Source organism: Bufo gargarizans, chromosome 6 (assembly GCF_014858855.1).
Source record: "Bufo gargarizans isolate SCDJY-AF-19 chromosome 6, ASM1485885v1, whole genome shotgun sequence".
NCBI classification, from domain to species: Eukaryota; Metazoa; Chordata; class Amphibia; order Anura; family Bufonidae; genus Bufo; species Bufo gargarizans.
This window is the reverse complement of record NC_058085.1, coordinates 60,703,662-60,719,375: the sequence shown is the minus strand read 5'-3', so window position 1 is coordinate 60,719,375 and position 15,714 is coordinate 60,703,662. Positions and strand designations below refer to the sequence as shown.

Genomic DNA, 15,714 nt, shown 5'->3' with positions numbered 1-15,714 from the left:
CAGAACCAAATACCACAGCGCCAGCACAATATACGGCCCAGCAGTACCAAATACCACAGTACAGCACAATATACACCACAGCAGAACCAAATACCACAGTGCAGCACAATATACTGCTCCAGCAGAACCAAATACCACAGTCGCCGCACACTATACTGCTCCAGCAGAACAAATACCACAGTGCAGCACAATATACTGCCCCAGTAGAACTAAATGCCACAGTGCAGCACAAAATACTGCTCCAGCAGAACCAAATACCACAGCGCAGCACAATATACTGCCCCAGCAGAACCGAAATACCACAGCGCAGCACAATATACTGCCCCAGCAGAACTGAATACCACAGTGCAGCACAATATACTGCCCCAGCAAAACCAAATACCACAGTGCAGCACAATATACTGCCCCAGCAGAACCAAATACCACAGTGCAGCACAATATACTGCCCCAGCAGAACCAAATGACACAGTGCAGCACAATATACTGCCCCAGCAGAACCAAATACCACAGTGCAGCACAATATACTGCCCCAGCAGAACTAAATACCACAGTGCAGCACAATATGCTGCCCCAGTAGAACTAAATGCCACAGTGCAGCACAAAATACCACCCCTGCAGAACCAACCCCCCGCCGCAGTATCACAGTCCTGAGGAGGACAATACAGCGGAGTTCAGGAGGGCACCAGCCAAGTGCATAAGTACCTGATGTTCTTAGCATTTATTGCTGCTGAAAGCATGAGATCATTATATATCCAGCTGACCGGCTTGAGTGGTCCTCTGGGCAAGTTTCCCTGTAGGGTCTATGGCCAGTCTACACATAAGTTAGAAATTGACTCATTTGTTATAGTCCATTTGTGTCCATTGGAGTGTAATATAACTGTAAAGATTTTGTGCCTCATCTGAGCACTGTAACCATCAAGCTTGTTGTAGCGCTGTACGTGAACAAGACACAGGGGGAGATTTATCAGAACCGATGCAAAGGAAAATTGGCTTAGTTGTCCATAGCATTCCGCCTTTTTATTTATAGGAGCCCCTTTCGAAAATTAAAAGATCAATCTGATTGGTTGCTAGGGGAAACTAAGCCAGTTCCTTTAAACCAGTTTTGATAAATCCCCCCCACCGTGCTGACCGGCTAGCATCACGGGGGATTGGGGATCCAGCTGACTCAGTAATAATAATAAGGCTTCTCAAGTTGTCATGTTGCCCAATGCCTGGTATGACAAGCCATGTAAATTCCACCAGCTACTCAGTTATACCTCCAAATCAGGAAGAAAGAAGAGTCAATAATAAAAATTTCTGTCCGTCATTGAATTTCACAATCCATCTGGGTATTTCATGAGCTGTCCCCGGGGTTTCCAGGAAGAACTGCCTTATATATTAGAAGAAGTTTAGAGGAAGAACTACAGCCATGCGGTGGAACACAATCGGCGGGTGAGTAGCAGGACTTATCTGCACCGTGCTATGCAGAATATCACTTCATTACAAAATCAGTCTGGATTTCTATGCTGACCAATGTAATGTACTACAGCCGGTATACAGCATCTGCTGTGAGTGCAGCTTGTTGAAAAGTTATGGATTTACAAGCAGGGTCATCATCAGAAGTGTACTGGAGATAGTGGCCCCAGATAGAATTATTTTTTTTTTCAAAAAGTGTCCCGTTTGCTGACCTCTTGATGTCCACCACAATATGATTTCAGCATGACCTTGTGTACAGAGGGGAGGAGGGGCATCTAAATCAATTTTGGAGTCTGGTCAGGTATGTAAATTAATTTTTGGATCTGTCTGAGGTGGTAATTCAATTTGGGTTTGTGTCAGAGGTCGTAATTTATTAAGAGAACTGGAGGGACTTCTCAGGGGTATGAATAAATTTAGGGGTCTGGTTTGGGATCTGAATTAATTTTACTTGATCTTTTTCTGGGGACTGTACAGGAGACGTGGGTGACATATATGAAGAGGAGAAGGAGACTTTATCCAGGCATGCTGCATAAATGGAAGATCTTAAAACCTGGAACCATAAGTAGTCAGGTAGCACATTCAATGCAATGATTTTTTACATTGTCCCCATGCACACCTACTGTCTCCACCTGTGACCTCCCCTTCCACCTGCCCTCTCCTCCTACACCCAGAGCCCTGCCACCTAGTTTCTCTCTTGCCTCCTGACAGAACCCCTGTCCACCTACTGCATCTATCCTGCCCTTCACCCAGCTTCTGCCATTTTTCATCCCACCTCTGTCCCTCCTCCCAGGGGCAGATTTGGCAACGAAAATTACCGGGAATTTTCCCGGTGGGCCAATGTTCTTTTTTACTGAGAACATCCTATCCCCTCCTGCTCTGCTTTGGGGTTCGCTGCCTGACTCCATATGTGGCTATTTCCACAAAATATTTTTAGTTCATCCTATCCAGCATAACTGGATATTGCTGTTCACCACTGGAGCCTATTGACTATAATGGGATCCGGACGGTTGGCGGCATGAGTGCCGGGGTTCGGTCCGACAAAAACTAGTGCAAGCAAGATTTTTTTAGTCTGGCCAAATTCCGTCACTAATGCTGAAAACAGTCCGGTCTGGCAGTGATTGGGGGAGATTTATCATGAGGGAAATTTTCGAAGTCAGTTTTTCAGGAGTCTGCAGTGCCATAATTGCACCACATTTATCAAATGTCACACATTGTTTATTAAATTTGGCGCACCTGCTGTGAATGGAGAGGTGGCCGCGCATGTGCTTCTCCCCTCCAAAATAAGCCTAGCAAGCATCCTTGGCTATTTTCATAAACTCCCAAAGAAGTAAATGGAGAAAGCCCTGCATACTGGCCACCTCTCCACTCACAGCAGTCAAGAGAGGAGGGTTGGAGATCCACTATTCTTGAAATAGGTGCGGGTCCCACCCCCTGTGGATATACTGTACCTTAAATGTTGAGATGAGAATATCCCTTTAAGAAACCTTTGTAATGATAATTGCTATTCCATTTCTAATTTTCAGGTGTGTCAATGGTCAAGCTTTGCACAATCTACTTCCATGGGTAGACCTTCTTCGTATGGACACTAGGCTATGAAGGAAAGATCTTGTGGAGCCCAAGAGTGGACAGCGAAGCTAGGACTTTGGTTCAGTATGCGGTGCCAGCCTCATGCTTAGCCGTCATGGTTGGGAATGTGTCATCCTTGCACTCCCGTGAAAATAATCAGGATTATTAATTAGACGTTATTTCCTGAGCCTGCGGTTCTACTGATCATAAAGAATCATCTGCATTCTGTGTCTGATGTCTTATTCCTCCGGGCGTCTCATATTTATCAACTGTTGCCATTATGGCGTCCAGGCTTCAAAATCCGTTTGAGGGTGCATATCTTTGTGAGCAAATTGCCTGTTTGGACTCGCACATCGTGTATCTAACCGGGCGAGTTTCGACACTGAGAAGCGTTGGCAATTTGGAGTTTGCTGCTCACTGAGCAAGCACTCTATGGGGTAGATGAGGGGGAGGGTGGTAGCGAGGAGGCTCAGGAAAGGGAGGTAGCTAGCTGGGTAACAGTTAGAAAGCGGGGTAGAGGGAAGAGTGCCAGGGAGGCAGATAAGGGGGATGTCAGTCCAGGGAGAGCACTGCTGGTGTCAGTGTATGAAAGTCTTAAATATGGAAAGGAGGACCCAAATTGTACAGGAAACAACAGAAAAAATAAACCAAATAAAGGAAATAATAGACAAATTCCCGATGAGTATAACAGTTGGCAAGAAACATTTTCAATAACCTAGGAACAGTAGAACAGGAGATTATTACCCAAAAAAGTAAAAAGATTAAAAATCTCATCAGAAATGAAACACAAAAAACACAATAATGTACAACAAACAGAACTGCAGAACAATGCACACACTCAAAAACATAATGATAATCAGGAGCATGTACGATATAATATTCCCACACCACAGGATAAGGACTCGTTCAACACGACAATCACCACTAGATCGAAGATATCAACAGTCGTCACCGGTGGGTCACAAATACAACCTAAGATACAGAGATGGCAATCAAAAATCTGAATCAGCACACACAGAAAATATATCACACGAGGGATTCACATCAGGATTATGTAAAAGGGACACAGGCACAGGATTCAAAAAACGGAAGAGGAAAGGGAAAATAGAGAAAGAAGAAACTACAGACCGAGATAAAAGCAAGCGAGGACTAAATTTAAGCTCAATTATGCTTACACCGCACCAATATCTAGTCTACTTAATAAAGGATTAAAATTTGCACCCACAACTCACCTGAACAGATTTGACACGCTTATTGGAATAGAAAAATTCATAAGAAAATTATGTTTAAAAAAATATTTAAAAAAAATCCAATAATAAGAAATGATGTTAAAAAAGATACATATCAACACACTAATCTAAAACAAAAAAACAAAATCTATCCTAGACAGGAAATCGGACAAGAAATTGCGACTTATCGGAGAAATGTGGAAACTGACATAAAGAAATTAGGAGGAAGGTCAAGGAAATTAAACAACCTTACCGCACAGGAAATTCAGGTTATCAAAGAATTACAACAGAAAGAAAGTATTATTATACGACCAGCTGACAAAGGTGGGGCTATTGTAATCTTAGACACACAACAATATACTATGGAATGTGTGAAACAACTATCAGACACAACTACAAATAGACGATCAAGGAATATAGTAACACACTTAAAGGGATTCTGTCACCTCCCCTAAGGCAAAAAACGATTTAAAACCAGCCATGCAGCACAGCTTACCTGGATTAGGCTGTGCTGTTCAATCTTGAAATCCGTCCAGCAGTTAGTTCAAAAAACGAGTTTGATCAATGAGGAAATGCGTCCTGAAGGTGCCCAGAGGGGCGTTTTTTTCTTCTGAGAGAGCCCAGTCCCGCCCCTTTTTCAGTGCCCAGCCCGCCTTCCTTTTACTTCCTAACCGCCGCCCCCAGCCTGCCACAGCCTCTCCTGCCTCTCCTCCCCCTCCCTCTTGCCGAACGAAGTCTTGCACAGGCGCAGTACCCACTGAGGGCTGCGCCTGTGCGATCATCAGGAGACTGAGGGCGGCAGCTTCATCTTCGTCACTGGGCATGCGCCGAGCCCAGTGACGTCCGATGCTCGCTCTTCCCTGCTGACTGAGGGAAGAGCGAGCATCGGACGTCACTGGGCTCGGCGCATGCCCAGTGACGAAGATGAAGCTGCCGCCCTCAGTCTCCTGATGATCGCACAGGCGCAGCCCTCAGTGGGTACTGCGCCTGTGCGAGACTTCGTTCGGCAAGAGGGAGGGGGAGGAGAGGCAGGAGAGGCTGTGGCAGGCTGGGGGCGGCGGTTAGGAAGTAAAAGGAAGGCGGGCTGGGCACTGAAAAAGGGGCGGGACTGGGCTCTCTCAGAAGAAAAAAACGCCCCTCTGGGCACCTTCAGGACGCATTTCCTCATTGATCAAACTCGTTTTTTGAACTAACTGCTGGACGGATTTCAAGATTGAACAGCACAGCCTAATCCAGGTAAGCTGTGCTGCATGGCTGGTTTTAAATCGTTTTTTGCCTTAGGGGAGGTGACAGAATCCCTTTAAGGAATATGCCAGAAAAGGATTGGATATGGGTCTCTTACAAGAACAAGAGTATAAATTCATATTGGGAACGCAACAACGATTACCGATGTTTTATTGTATCCTGAAAATTCATAAAGATTTCATAAATCCCCCAGGCAGACCAATAATTTCTGGATAGGGTCCTTTACGTCTAATCTGTCTCAATATATAGACAAACTATTGCAACCAACAGTAAAACAAACTTTTTCATACATTAAGTACACTACAGAAATAATTGGAATAATTGAGAATCTACAGTACAAACCTCACTGGATACTAGGTACCCTAGATGTAAACTCTTTATATACAATAATAGATCATGAACAAGGAATACAGGCCCTAAAAAAACAACTGGAAATACATGGTCATTTACAAAAAGAACAAATAGAATACATAGCCGAAGGAGTTCAATTCATTTTAATGCATAATTATTTTGCATATGAGTCTGACTTTTACCTCCAAGTAAAAGGAACCGCCATGGGCACTAGGTTCACCCCAGTTATGCTAATTTATTTATGGTGCAGTGGGAAGACCAATATATTGCGCCTAAACTGGGGGAGAACCTAGTGCTATGGCACAGGTATATAGACAATATTATATTTATTTGGCAAAAAAACGGAAAGTGAACTAAGTGCCTTTCTAAATGAGATGAATTAAAATAACTTAAAATTTACATCAAACATTAGTAGACATCAGATGGAATGCCTTGATTTAACCATAAAAACACAAACTAACCATCTAAAATCTGTGTAAAAAAAATAGCCATATACTCCACTTTAGCTGCCACCTACCAAAATGGCTACTTAATGTCCCTAAGGGATAATTCAGATGTCTAAAGAGAAACTGCACTATAGAGGAAGATTTCGAAAGAGAGGCCTTACATATGAAGGAACAATTCCTAGTTAAAAACTATCCATCTCGCCTTTTGAATACATCTCTGGCCAAAGTTAGAGATATGAATAGGGACCTTTTCTTCAAGTCAGAAGAAAATATGACAAAGACAGATCAAGAAAAGGAAGATCCCATAAGAATTATTTTACCATATAATGCCCAACACAAAAATGTTGAAACAATTATAAAAAGACATTGGCACCATGTTCTAAAAGACAAACTAGTTGGCCCTCTTCTAAGTAATACACCTCAAATTACATACACAAAAGCCCCTAATTTGGCATTGAAAGTAGCACCTACAATAAAGACTAAATCAAAAGCACAAAAAGATGGGACCCTTCATAATTGGTTTAATCTGAAAGGTTTCTACAGATGTAATAATTTTCCAAGAAAAACCTATGAAATTAATGATTTTCTGTCCTGTAAGTCATCTAATGTCATATATTTAATTGAATGCCCCTGCAAAAAAAAAGGGAAAACCAAAAGATCACTGAAAAAAAGAATTTCCGAACATATGACCAATATCAGAAACTGCTATGAAAAACATTCACTATCTAAACATTGTAAACAGTATCATGATAAAGATCTGAGTAAATTAATATATGTAGCCTTTGAGAAGCGGAGATGTGGAGAGGGGGTGACCACATTGCACGTATGTCAAGACAAGAATGTAGACGTATTTATGACTTTGATACACTGTTACCCGATGGTCTAAATGCTGACTTTGAACTCTTCGGTTTTCTATAAGACAATGGGATGGGTGCCTTTCACTGACGGGACATCGGCGTCAGGCTGTTTACCAGCACTCCGATCTCCCCTCGGCAGGAGGCCCCCACCCTCATTACATCTACTGACATACTTGTTGTCAAGGAATACAGCCGGATAAGATTGGAGCCAGTTAGACAGATTCCATAAAATAAGAATAAATAATAAGTCAATTTAATGGTAAGAATACGCTTATCCAATATCCCAGTTAATGGAAATGTATCTAAGTATATTTAATAGGGTCACAGATCTATATAACTCAAGGAAAATGTATTTTAGTTTATTGTATTTTATTGTATTTTATTACACATTTTTAGAAATAAGAACATATGCAATAGAAAGGTACAAACAAAACAGGACTGAATAAGAAAAAAGCATGTAGATAAAAAAACGCATAAAAAACGCATAGAAAACACATGCGTTTTGTATCAGCAATATGGAATAGATGAAATATATGAGTATATACTAGTGGTATGAATATAGAGAATGTTGTTGATACTTTATTTTGTGCCAATATGTGCCCAACTTTAATGCCGAACATTTTGATGAAGGAATTCCATGCTGGGTTTTTGGTGGGGTTTTGTGTGGGTATAAAAAGGGAAGTCTTGCATTTTAGAATATGGCCACTGAGGAAGAGGTTGGAATATCTCGAAACACGTCTGGCAAAATAACTCAGACTCCCACCAATACCCACATCTGATTTAGAAGAACTTAATCCATTAAAGGTCCTATGCTTATTAGTGCTGAGCGGCAGGCGTCATATTCGAATTCGCAATATTTCACGAATATTTTGTAGAATATTCGTCAAATATTCGCAAATTCGAATATTTGTTAGGAGTAGTGTTGATTGCGAATTTTCGTAATGAGAATTTTCATAATGAGAATCAATGAAATCGTGAAAACTCAGATCCGATGGTATATTCTAACCCCCAGGCGTTCCCATGGTGATGGGGACGCTTGTCAGGGAGGAGTATGCCAAAGTGGAACAGATAAAAAAAAAGACGAATATTCTAGAAAACAAATATATTCATTTTTTAGAATATTCGTAGTATTCAAAAACATGAATATATAGCAATATAGCGAATATTCGAAAAAAACGAATGTAGATCAAATTAGCTAATATAGTGCTACAATCTTTTTTTTAATAGTTGTAATTTTTTTCCAATCTGAGCTTCAAATGAGAAAAAAATTAGAACCATAAGACAAAGAAGATTATAGCACTATATTAGCTAAATTGCTCTAGATTCGTTTTTTTCCCGAATATTCGCTATATTGCTGTATATTCTTGTTTTTGAATATTATGAATATTCGAAAAAACGAATATTTGTTTTTTAGAATATTCTATATTTTTTTAAAATCTATACAGTTGTTGCACTTTGGCATACTCCTCCCCGACAAGAGTCCCGTCACCATGGGAATGCCTGGGGGTTAGAATATACAATCGGATCTGATTTTTCATGACCTTTTTGATTCTCAATATGAAAATTTGCATTATAAAAATTCACAATCAACACTACTCCTAAAGTCAGATATTGACTACTCCTAAATATATTGCAGCCTTCTCATTGGCCCACAAGCTAGAAGCAGTGAGGGATCATGGGTACTGATAAAAAAACAATCTTAAATATTTCGAAATTACAAATATATATCACTATATTCTAAATATTTGCGAATTCTCGAAGTGCCGATATTCGAGATATAAATTTGCAATTCGAATATTCGTGATAAACACTAATGCTTATTACATTTGGACTACAGGGGCAGCGCAGCATCTGAATGGCTGATCCAAGGGCAAAACAGCCACGTGACACAACCCACACCACGTGGAACGCCAACTTTGGCACCCAGCAGCCGGTGCTATGGAGGACATAACTATTGAAAGTATATGAACGGCTGACCCGAAGGTAAAACAGTCATGTGATACAACCCACATCACGTGGGACGCCAACCTCGGGACTCAACAGCCGGCGCTGCGGAGGACACAGCCATTGAAAGAAGCGGGGGTGAGTGAGCCGATTATCGGGTGGGACGCCACCGAAATCAGCAATATAAAGGACAACTTAATAGTGAGTACGATAACCAAACTAACCACCCGCTCCCACCAATACACTTTGCTCCATAATACTGCATATGTATGAATATAATGGAAAGCCAGCCGCATTTTTCAGTTTGTGATCATTCATGGAAGGAGTATATTAACAATACCATATAATACATTCCTTGGAGGATCAGGTGTTTTGTTACATCATTTTGCACAGATCTCACCAACAAAGTTTTATGCGGAAACCTTACAACTAAAACGAACAAGTTGTTTGAGTGAATGAATTGCTGAAACTAACAATATGTATATGGATGTGTATTAAAACCTATACCGGACTGTGGGGATAATCAGAAAGAACTGTACACCCTGTCTCATATATGTATACTGTACATCAAGGAAGATTTTTGGAAGTCAACATATTCTTTTAAACCTACATTTTGGCACGTTGAACCTGCGATTCTATATATGCCTTAAAACTATATGGATCCAACCACATTAAATTTTTAAAATTTAAAAAAAAATTGGGGATTGTATTATTTATGTATTTTATGACGGGGTTTTAAGTTGATATGTATTTGATCATCCCAGAATAAATTAGAATTTTTAGGATTTTGTATACAGCAATTCATATCTGACTTAAGTACTGTATAACAGATGTTGAGTGCCTGCCTATTATATTGTTTAGATTTTTCCTGTTTTTCAGTGACTGGGTGAGTCACTTAGGTCAGAGCACCATTTCTATGCTGATAGAGTCAGCAAGCCACTATAATACTCTTTATTTTTTTTTTACTTTCTGTCAGGGGCACAATGTGGGCAGATTACTGGGGGGCACAATGTGGGCAGATTACTGGGGGGCACAATGTGGGCAGATTACGGTGGGCACAGCTGGGCAGATTACTGGGGGCACAATGTGGGTATATTAATGGGGGCACAGCTGGGCATATTACTAGGCGCACATATCTGGTCATATTACTCGGGGTACAGCTGGGCATAATTCTTTGAAGACACAATGTAGGCATCAGGTGTGGTGGCATGAAGGGGGAATAATTACTATGTGGGGGCATTAAGGGGACTGGGTGGGATTAGGTGTATAGCTATGTTTTGGGTGGAGTTAGAAGCGCGACCTAGTGCAGAAAAAACTCGCAAAGCGCGCCGCCGCACAATGTGTCCCTCTTTGTTCATTTGCAAGGTTCGCCGGTATGTGAACTGGATGGAAAGATGTCTTTTTTCAGCCTTATAAACCATGTTACTATGTAAAATCGAGTATTAATATAATGGCCACCATTTTACTTGAACTCTTTGAAGGCGTATTCCCATGACATAAAGTGATGGACTTTCACAAGGATATGCTGTCCCTTTCTGATCGGTGGGGAAGAGTCTATCGAGGATGCAGATAGAGTTGAAATTGTGACGTGCAGCATCTGTCCCAGGATGGCGGCTGGAATTTCAGATTGTCCGGCTAGATCAGGGATGGTTTGGAGGCCTGTATTGCTTTGTGTTATATTCTTTCACATTGTGAATTGCTCCAAAGTGATTTTTGAGCACTTCTCAACCACTAGGTGGCAGCTGAACATCATCAACAAACTTCATGTCACAACCTCATATACAAAACCTTATCTGTTGAAGGGGTATTCTATCCTGCAGATAGGGGATAACTTTTACCTATCGGAATACCCCTTTGAGGGAGGTTTCACATCTCTGTTTAATTTTCCATTCTTCTGATCCATCAGAAGAACAGAAAAAACAGGATCCTGTAAAAATTTAAATGGATCCTGTTGCGCATTTGCCATCTGTTTTAGCCGTTTCTGTCTGAGATCTATTTTTTCAGACAAAAAAAACGGATCTCAGATGAAAATGACTCAGGATCCATGCAACAGGATCCTGTTTTTTGCTCTTTCCTGTTTCTCTGGCGGATCTCTGGTGACATTTTCGTAGCTCTCACGTATATCCATACTATAATTAGAGATGAGCGAATCGAAGTTGATGAAGTGGAATTCGATCCGAATTTCGGGAAAAATTCGATTCGCACCGAATCAGAATTTCCTCACGCTTCGTGGTAACGAATCACTTTTTCTTTTTACTAAAATGGCTGCTGCATGTTTCAGGACATGGAGCAAGGAACTCTGGGATCACCCACAATGCCATGCATGCAGCCAATCAGCAGCCATCCAGCCCTGTGATGTCACCACCCTATAAATAGCCTCAGCCATCTTGGATTCAGCCATTTTCCAGTGTACTTAGTGCCGGGAGAGACATCAGCAGGCGCTAGGGACAGTGGTAGAAAAGACTTTCAAACTTTTATTTTGCTGTATAGAAGTTCAGGGAAAGGACAGAGAGGAATCATTCCACAGCATTTGTGTAGAACAGGGTTAAGTAGGGGAGGTTACAGCCTGGGTAATAGGAAAATTCCTATTACACCTTGCTGCACTGACTGGGGATCCAACTTGCCATTATACAGCTCCGTAATTCCAGCAAATCGTTCTTGTTATTGGGCTGCAAGTGCTGTGTGTTGCAGCCATTAACAGGGTTTATTACAAGGAAATATTTCTACGTCTTATTTGCCCTTGTGCGGTGCAGTTATAAGTTCTAAAGCATTTTTTGGCTTGTATTAGTGGGAAAAAAGGGCTTATTAACTGTTGTGTGGTGAAGTGAGAAAATTACAGCCGTTTCTGGCGTGTATTAGTGGCACAAAAATATATATTATTTGCCGTTCAGCGGTGCAGTAATATGTTCTAAAGCCCTTTTTGGCATGTATTAGTGGCCAAAAATATATACAGTTGCAAGAAAAAGTATGTGAACCCTTTGGAATGATATGGATTTCTGCACAAATTGGTCATAAAATGTGATCTGATCTTCATCTAAGTCACAACAATAGACAATCACAGTCTGCTTAACCGCCTCCGGACCGCCTAGCGCAGATCTGCGGTCCGGAGGCGGCAGCTCTGCGCAGAGTGACGCGTATACGCGTCATCTCGCGAGAGCCGTGACTTCCTGTGAACGCGCGCACACAGGCGCGCGCGTTCACAGGAACGGAAGGTAAGAGACAGGATCTCCAGCCTGCCAGCGGCGATCGTTCGCTGGCAGGCTGGAGATGCGATTTTTTCTAACCCCTAACAGGTATATTAGACGCTGTTTTGATAACAGCGTCTAATATACCTGCTACCTGGTCCTCTGGTGGTCCCTTTTGTTTGGATCGACCACCAGAGGACACAGGCAGCTCTGTAAAGTACCACAAAACACCACTACACTACACTACACCCCCCTGTCACTTATTAACCCCTTATGAACCCCTGATCACCCGATACAGACTCCCTGATCACCCCCCTGTCATTGATCACCCCCCTGTCAGGCTCCGTTCAGACGTCCGTATGATTTTTACGGATCCACGGATACATGGATCGGATCCGCAAAACACATACGGACGTCTGAATGGAGCCTTACAGGGGGGTGATCAATGACAGGCGGGTGATCACCCATATAGATTCCCTGATCACCCCCCTGTCATTGATCACCCCCCTGTCATTGATCACCCCCCTGTCAGGCTCCGTTCAGACGTCCGTATGATTTTTACGGATCCACGGATACATGGATCGGATCCGCAAAACACCTACGGACGTCTGAATGGAGCCTTACAAGGGGGTGATCAATGACAGGGGGGTGATCACCTCATATACACTCCCTGATCTACCCCTGTCATTGATCACCCCCCTGTCATTGATCACCCCCCTGTAAGGCTCCATTCAGACGTCCGTATGATTTTTACGGATCCACGGATACATGGATCGGATCACATACGGACGTCTGAATGGAGCCTTACAGGGGGGTGATCAATGACAGGCGGGTGATCACCCATATAGATTCCCTGATCACCCCCCTGTCATTGATCACCCCCTGTAAGGCTCCATTCAGATGTCCGAATGATTTTTACGGATACATGGATCGGATCCGCAAAACACATACGGACGTCTGAATGGAGCCTTACAGGGGGGTGATCAATGACAGGGGGGTGATCACCTCATATACACTCCCTGATCACCTCCTGTCATTGATCACCCCCCTGTCATTGATCACCCCCCTGTCAGGCTCCGTTCAGACATCCGTATGATTTTTACGGATCCACGGATACATGGATCGGATCCGCAAAACACATACGGACGTCTGAATGGAGCCTTACAGGGGGGTGATCAATGACAGGCGGGTGATCACCCATATAGATTCCCTGATCACCCTCCTGTCATTGATCACCCCCCTGTAAGGCTCCATTCAGACGTCCGTATGATTTTTACGGATCCACGGATACATGGATCGGATCCGCAAAACACATACGGACGTCTGAATGGAGCCTTACAGGGGGGTGATCAATGACAGGGGGGTGATCACCTCATATACACTTCCTGATCACCCCCTGTCATTGATCACCCCCCTGTCATTGATCACCCCCCTGTAGGGCTCCGTTCAGACGTCCGTATGATTTTTACAGATCCACGGATACATGGATCGGATCCGCAAAACACATACGGACGTCTGAATGGAGCCTTACAGGGGGGTGATCAATGACAGGGGGGTGATCACCCCATATAGACTCCCTGATCACCCCCCTGTCATTGATCACCCCCTGTAAGGCTCCATTTAGACATTTTTTGGGGCACAAGTTAGCGGAAATAGATATTTTATTTTTACTTTATTTTTCTCACATGAACTCACCATACCCCTCACGGAATCCAAATGCATAACATTTTTTAGACATTTATATTCCTGTCATGGAACCATGAACCAGACGTACAACAAGAGATAAGTGGAAAATAAGAAGGTTTTATTGAAGAGCAAGCCTTAAGCAAAGTCCAAACGGATGGCTAAACCGAAGCAGGGTCTTGCGGAGACAGAGGTCAGGAACCAGAAGGGTAGTCAGACGAAGCCAGGATCAGGAACCAACGGGGTAGTCAGACGAAGCCGGAATCAGGAACCAACGGGGTAGTCAGACGAGGCCAGGCTCAGGAACCAGAAGCAGCAGCAGTCTTGGAAGCATGTGAACACAGGAGGACCAAGCAAGGAACTGAAGCCACAGACCTCCTATATATATGAGCTAGGCATCCAGCTCCTCCCAGTGGGAAGGAGGAGCCGCAGGGTGGGAGGCTACAAGAAAACCCAGAAACCAAGATGGCCGCCAGCACATGTCAAACGAAGGGAACAGCAAGGAGGTAAGACCATGACAGTACCTCCCCCTCAAGGGCCCCTCCTCCGCGGAGTAAGGAACGGTTTCTGAGGGAAGCGTGCGTGAAAGCTCGGAGCAAGACAGGAGCATGGACATCTGCGGAGGGAACCCAGGAACGCTCCTCTGGACCATAACCACGCCAATGGACCAAAAACTGCACCCGGCCGCGGACCAGGCGTGAGTCCAGGATATTGCTCACCTCATACTCCTCACGATTGCCCACTTGGACCGGACGAGGCCGAGGAATCGAGGAAGTGAAACGATTACACACCAGTGGCTTCAACAGGGAGACATGAAACACGTTGGAGATCCGCATGCCAGGAGGAAGCGCAAGGGCATAGGCTACCGGGTTTACCCTGCGAAGCACTCGGAAGGGACCAACAAAGCGAGGCGCCAGCTTGGGAGTGGGCACTCGAAGGTTGAGGTTGCGGGTGGACAACCATACGCGGTCTCCGACCTGGTAGGAAGGAGCGGGCGCTCGTCTGCGATCAGCCTGGAGTTTCTGGCGCTGCGCAGAGACCTCAAGGGACCTCTGGATCTGTACCCAAGAAGCACGTAGGACGGAAAGGTGATCCTCCACAGCCGGAATATCCTGGGGAGAGAATACCTCCGGTAACACGGCAGGTTGGAACCCATAATTGGCCATGAAGGGAGACGTCCCAGAGGAAGAGTTCACCGCCGTGTTCCTGGCAAACTCAGCCCAAGGCAGGAGGTCAACCCAATTGTCTTGGTGATCGGAGACATAGCAACGAAGGAATTGCTCCAAGGCCTGATTGGATCGTTCTGCGGCCCCATTGGACTGAGGGTGGTAGGCCGAGGAGAAAGAGAGATGAATCCCCAACTGGGAGCAAAAGGCGCGCCAGAACCTGGACACAAACTGACTCCCCCGATCCGACACAATCTCCTTGGGCAAACCGTGCAACCGGAAGACCTCCCTGGCAAAAATCGAGGCCAACTCTTGTGCAGAGGGTAACTTCTTGAGAGGAACACAGTGGCACATTTTGGAAAACCGATCCACTATCATGAGAATGACCGTATGGCCTCGGGATGCAGGGAGGTCCACAATGAAATCCATCCCCAGGTGTGACCATGGACGCTCCCCGGTGGCTATGGGTTGCAAAAGGCCCAACGGACGGTGCCGAGGGGACTTACTCTGGGCACAAACGGAGCATGCCGCTACATATGCGGTGATGTCGGAACGTAGGGAAGGCCACCAGAACAGACGTGAAACAG

General features: G+C 43.9%; 1 long non-coding RNA gene across 2 annotated transcripts; it reads left to right on the top strand.

Moving 5' to 3' along the window:
* Positions 1 to 1,311: 1,311 nt before the first annotated feature.
* On the top strand, positions 1,312 to 3,244 carry LOC122941809. 2 transcript variants are annotated; one of them, XR_006390524.1, is made up of 3 exons: positions 1,312 to 1,431; positions 1,930 to 2,025; positions 2,979 to 3,244. It is a non-coding gene; the product is annotated as an uncharacterized LOC122941809 (long non-coding RNA). The 2 variants fall into 2 exon arrangements; XR_006390525.1 differs by lacking the exon at positions 1,312 to 1,431 and adding an exon at positions 1,447 to 1,756.
* The last annotated feature ends 12,470 nt before the right edge of the window (positions 3,245 to 15,714 follow it).